The sequence below is a fragment of the Cyanistes caeruleus genome, chromosome 6 (genome assembly GCF_971803275.1).
Source record: "Cyanistes caeruleus chromosome 6, bCyaCae1.hap1.1, whole genome shotgun sequence".
In the NCBI taxonomy this organism is placed as follows: domain Eukaryota; kingdom Metazoa; phylum Chordata; class Aves; order Passeriformes; family Paridae; genus Cyanistes; species Cyanistes caeruleus.
Window position 1 is genome coordinate 67676418 of NC_141706.1, and position 5936 is coordinate 67682353.

Sequence of the window (5936 nt, forward strand, 5' to 3'; positions counted from 1 at the left end):
CAAGGGCTAAAACAAAGGGGCTCCAGCTCCCTGGCCTCCCCTCGAAGGGCAGGATGGAAGGGAATTATTAATTCCAGCCCCTACTGTTCCCAGCACTTCAGGAGGTTATTGCCAGCAAGAGAGCACGAGGCTTTGGATTTGCTTCCAAAAAATCTTCAGCTGTCAGATTCCTCAGAAAGAAGAAAAACTTCCCAGGAAAGTGAGGGGAAGGTTTTGAGTGCAGAGACAGAATGTATTTATTTTTCAATTAAAAAGCCCTGAAACAGTGACAAAGCCACAAGGGTCAGAATAAAGTGTTCCTCCACTAAAGAGAACAAGGCTTCCTATTTGATGTGTCTGAAGTCAGGGCTGCATCTTCCCAGGCTATCCTTTGCAAGCAATTTTTTTAATCAGTCATCGAAATCACAGGCAGAAGCCACAGCTCACTGTTTGCATGTACTGTGAGTGGAAAAGCAAAATTCCAAAGCCACGTGTGTCAGCATTAATTCATGTCACAGATCAAAAAAAGAAAGAGAAAAAGAGCAGTAACTGCAGCAGTGACAGTTCCACGGGTTTTGTGGAGCTCAAAGGAAAACAAGAGAGGCATTTTCAGGATCAGAGGAGGTTGATTTCCCCCATACAGGTTATTCCTCTCCCTTAAAGTGTTTCCTACCAGCAGCAGAGAGATCCGTGGATTTACTCTTTGGAGTCCAGCTGCTCCTCATCTCAGCAGCCAAAGGAACTGATGGCCACACATCCTTAAAAACCTGAGAGAGCTAAAGCTGTATCCACAAATCCCAGAGTCAGGGAACGGTTTGGGATGGAAAGGATGTTAAAGCTCACCCAGTGCCACCCCTGGATGTGCAGGGACAGCTCCCACTGTCCCAATGTCCAGCCCCGATGTCCAGCCTGGCCTTGGGCACTGCCAGGGATCCAGGGGCAGCCCCAGCTGCTCTGGCAATTCCAGCCCAGCCAGCAATTCCCAATTCCCAGTTGCTGGTGCCCAGCTGGAGCGATGGGGCCGATCCCCATCACGGAGCTGCCAAGCAGGGAAAGGTTCCCATGGCACGACCACCCCAGCACGGCTCAGGGAGAAGGGAATTCCCCTCTCCCAAAGAGCTGAGTTTTATATTTATTAATAAATGAAATGTCCCGAGAAGCTGTGGATGCCCCTGGATCCCTGGGAATGTCCAAGGCCATTGGGGCAGTAGAGCTGTCCCTGCCTGGGGTGGGATTTGAGATCCCTTCCAACACAAACCACTCTGGGATTCCATGGAACCACTGGAGCAGGAGGTGTCCGAGCACCCTGGGAGTCATTCCCTGGGATTTTTACCTTTCTGACAGACCCTGCTTTGCTAAAAGCTTTTGGATGCACTAAATGAGCTGTCAGAGTAACTGCTCAAGGGAAAGTAAAGTAAAATAAAATAAAATATAAAAATAAAATAATAATAAAAAATAAAATAAAAAGAAAATAAAAAAATTAAAATAAAATAATAAAATAAAAAGAAAATAAAATATAATTAAAATAAAAATAAAATAAAAATATAAAAATAAAATTAAAAAACAAATTTTAGAAAAAAGATCTAAAAATAAAAATTAAATTAAAAATATTAAAAAATTTAGAAAAAAATTAAAAATAAAACATTAATAAAATAAAATAATATAAATGAAATTAAAATAAATTAAATTAAAATAAATTAAATTAAAATAAATTAAATTCAAATAAATTAAAATAAAATAAATTAAAATAAAATAAATTAAAATAAATTAAATTAAAATAAATTAAATTAAAATAAATTAAATTAAAATAAATTAAATTAAAATAAATTAAAATAAAGTAAATTAAAGTAAAGTAAAGTAAAGTAAAATAAAATAAAATAAAATAAACTGCTGAAGCCTGAGCTGTAACTTTATACTCAACAATGCACTGTTTCCTTGGGAGCGGATCCAGGACTCCTTTCTTCTTTTTATCCCAACGTGTTTGCCTGGCAGAGGAATTCCAAGAGAAGGAAGGCAGAGTTTACCAAGTGTGATCCTCTGTTAATGATTTTGGATTTGATTTAAGTAAAGTCATCTCAGACAATACCCAAAACTATCTCCTCCAGCAGTACAGGTAATTTTCTTAAGAAGTTCTTCATATCCAAAAGAAAAGCAGAAATTATTCCGTTTTGATGGAGTTACAGAAGGGTTTGGGGTGAAAGGGACAGCGAAGCCCATCCAGTTCCAAACCCTGCCCTGGGATTTATTTGGGGAAGCTCAAGGAAAGCTCTTTCAGAGTTTTCTCTCATGCAGCTGTAATTATAATGTGAATTTTACCTCACCCAGTTAAATGAAAGGACTGAAACACGCAGAGAGGAGCTGTGAGCTGGAAGTTCTCCTATTTCCCACTCTCATTAATTTATGGATATTCAGAACTTTAGGATATCACAGGATGGCTTTCAAGTGCGGGATCAAACCAACCCAACACAATCCTCGGGTTACAAAAGCTGCTGAGGACAGACAGATCCCATGGAGAGAACGCCTGGAGTCTCTTCCCAGCCTCAGGAAGAGCAAGAGATTGACAGCAAACCACAGTCAACAGAGGGAAAAGCCTCCGTGCATCGTGATTCCGAGCTCCTTTGTTGATCCGTGTGCTGCCAATCACTCCCAGCTCTGCTGGCTCCTTCCTCCCCAGCCAGCTCCAGGATTGCTGCCGGGCTCTTCCTCACCAGGCGTTTAAATGTTCTCATCTTGTCCTTAGCAGGAATCCATGGGAAAGCTCTCCATCACCTGGGAAGTGCCAGAGCCATCAAAGGGAGGGATCCAAACCTGTTTGGAGTCACTGCTCTGTTCCTGACCTGCAGGAGAAGGGCACAGCTGGATCAGTCCTGGATTCCAGCTCTCAGGATGGAGTCAGGAATGTGGGCTCTGTGGCAAAAATTAATATTCCATCCAGGTTTTTATTTATATATTTATTTTTTTTATATTTAATCCAGGTACGAACCTAAATCTGCCCCATCTGACGGGTCCTGGCTTCAGTGGCAGCTCTGTGGCTCTGCTGAGCTCTGAGGAGCAAAGGGAGGATTTCCAGCACAGTGGCACTGGGAATTCATCTGCTTCCACCTCCCCTGGCACACAGGGGTATCTGAGCCTTGGTGAATTCCCCAGAGGGACCTCAAATCCCACCCAGTGTCACCCCTGGATGTGCAGGGACACCTCCCACTGCCCCAATGTCCAGCCTGGCCTTGGGCACTGCCAGGGATCCAGGGGCAGCCACAGCAAATCTGGGAATTCTGTGCCAGGGCCTGCCCACCCTGCCAGGGAGGGATGAAATCCACAGGAACAGAACGAGGACAATCCAGAGCTGATTGAACCCCAGCAATCAACAGCAATGGATGCTTTGGAAATCCACTCGATTTCCTCCACGGAGTGAGGCAATCACAGAACCCCAGAATCTCCTGAGCTGGGACCCCCAGGGATCATCCCAGACCCCCAACAATCCCAGCCTGGGCATCCCTGGCAGCGCTGCCCAAATGCTCCTGGAGCTCCGGCAGCCTCGGGGCCGTGCCCATTCCCTGGGGAGCTTTTCCAGAGCTCATTCCTCCCTCTGGGGGAAGAACCTTTCCCTGAGATCCCATCTCCTGCTCTCCTCAGGTATCCACATCTATTCCTCGGTGCCAGAACAGGTGGAAACCCCCGGGTTGCCCCCACAGGCGGTTCCAGCTCCTGGGCAGGGCTGGGTGCTGCTCCAGGGAGCATCCCTGGCCATGGATGTGTGCCCATCAGGCTCAGCCCCCCATCCCAGCTAAGCTGCAGGGGTGAATCCAGTGCTGGCAGGAGGTTTGACACGAGTGACAGGGGTTTTTAATCCTCACGGATTTGTTATGGCACGGGAAGCATCACGGCAGCTTCCGTGGAGAAGGGGATTATTTCCCAAATCTCTGCTGCCCTTCATTTCAGCCTTCTCCTGGAGAAACAGCAGAATCATCCAGGATTTTTCCTTAAAGGAACCCTTCAGCTCCAGTGCTTTCCCAGATCCCCCTCCAGGCTGACCTGGTGACAGGGATCTGGGACAGCCAGGGAAGAGCAGCTGGGAAAAGGGAGCAGGATCCCAGCCCTGCCAGAGCCCTGTCCCAAGGCCCTGGCAGCCCTCGTGCCTCAGTTTCCCCAGCTGGGAACACACGGATGAGCTCCCAGAGCACCTGGAGATGATTCCTGATCTCCCAGGCAGGAGTTTCCCCGTTATCCCAGGTCCTTTTCCCCCCATCCTCTGTCCCTGGAAGGGTTTGAGGCCAGGCTGGAGCTCCCTGGGACAGTGGGAAGTGTCCCTGCCATGGAACACACGGTTGGTGTTCCCAAAGGAATCGCCCTTTGATATTTAAGCCAATTTTAATTAACCTTATCAATTACCGCTGAAAATAATAATCTGAGGAAGCAAAGCTGATTTTAATGGCAAATCCTGAAGTCTCTTCAGAGCTCCAGCAGTATTTACCTGGTTAGAAGAATATCGGTAATGATTATGGTAACAAAATCAATTTGGGATAATTACTAACCTTCCACCGCTCTCGGAATCAGAGTTTTATGTTATATTTTCTTCTAAATCAAGCCATTGATCCTGCCATGAATTAGAATTATACCAGCTCGCAAAACACCCAGACTAATTGAATAGTTAACCAAGTGCTCAATAAACTTCACACCTCAGTGTCCCGCCAGTTAAAGTGCTTAATTAGATCTTGATCCTCGCAAACGAGCTGTAAATGAGGCCGCTTGTTTCCCTTCTTTATTTAACTTTACTTTCCAAACCAAGGAAGAGTTTGGCAGATTTTTTACTTTTTTCACAATATGGAGCCGATGGCAACAGCTGAAAGATTCTAAAATATTTTTAATTTATTATATTTAATTTATTATATGTAATTTATTATATTTAAATTATTAAATTTAAATTATTACATTTAAATTATTACATTTAATTTATTATCAATCAGCTTTAGTGCGATGAGATTCTGCACCAGCCCGGATCTGTGAGACCCAGCTCAGCAAAGCTTAAACTGCTGAGCCCGGCTCAAGCTGCTCCAGGAGCTCTGCTGGATCCCAGCTTCCCACATTTGTACCTGTAACTTTTCTCTAAAAAATCCTTTTTCTGTTTCTCTGTTTCTGCTATTTATATATATTATATAAATATTTATATATATTTATATAATAAGGTATATATTTAAGAATAATATAAGAATAATATACTATTATATTATCATTACATATAATATATTATTATATATAATAATTTAATATATATAATTTTATATACTAAATATATAATAATTTATATATATTTATTTATATATATTATTTATATATTTATATAATATATATTTATATATTTATATATCTCTTCTGTATTTTTCTTTATATTCTTTGATTTCTCAGCCTCCTTTGGACTGAATTCTTTTGGGATCCTCCCTCATGGGGGGCTCTGCTTATCTCAGTACTTCTGATTCTCTCGAGCTCGTTAGAATCTTGTTTCTCGTGTTTATTAACAGGTCAACACAAAACTTAACAGGTCTCTCCAGGCTGGCTACACAAGGTTAATCTTTGCAATTTGGCTCATTTCCTTCTTCTGATGGTGCAAACAAGGCCTTGTGGCTCACTTTGTGTCTGATGCACAAAATGGACCCGAAATACGCAGTTCTTTTATCTTTATACCTATTGTTACCCAATTAACAACAGACACGTATATTATTTTTCTCAATGAGCCAATGACCCATCACCTCTGTGCTGCCCTGTGGCATTCTCTGTCCAGTCACTCACTGTCACCCAAAAACCTCCAGGAGAAGAACATGAAGAAGAAAGAAGAAGGACAAGAGACAACACCCCAAATCCTCCACCTTGTCTCTGTTCTCTAAACTGACCTTTTCCACACAGGGATTCAAGAAAACTCTCTGTCGTGGTTTTAAACCACTAACTAAGAAAATTACTTACTT

At 42.9% G+C, this 5936-nt stretch overlaps 1 long non-coding RNA gene across 1 annotated transcript; it reads right to left on the reverse strand.

Annotated features, from left to right (window-relative positions):
* Positions 1 to 2071: 2071 nt before the first annotated feature.
* LOC111929586 (uncharacterized) lies at positions 2072 to 4315 on the reverse strand. The gene is made up of 3 exons (XR_002864743.2): positions 4161 to 4315; positions 2963 to 3023; positions 2072 to 2816 (listed from the first exon to the last, which is right to left on the reverse strand). It is a non-coding gene; the product is annotated as an uncharacterized LOC111929586 (long non-coding RNA).
* Positions 4316 to 5936: the final 1621 nt, after the last annotated feature.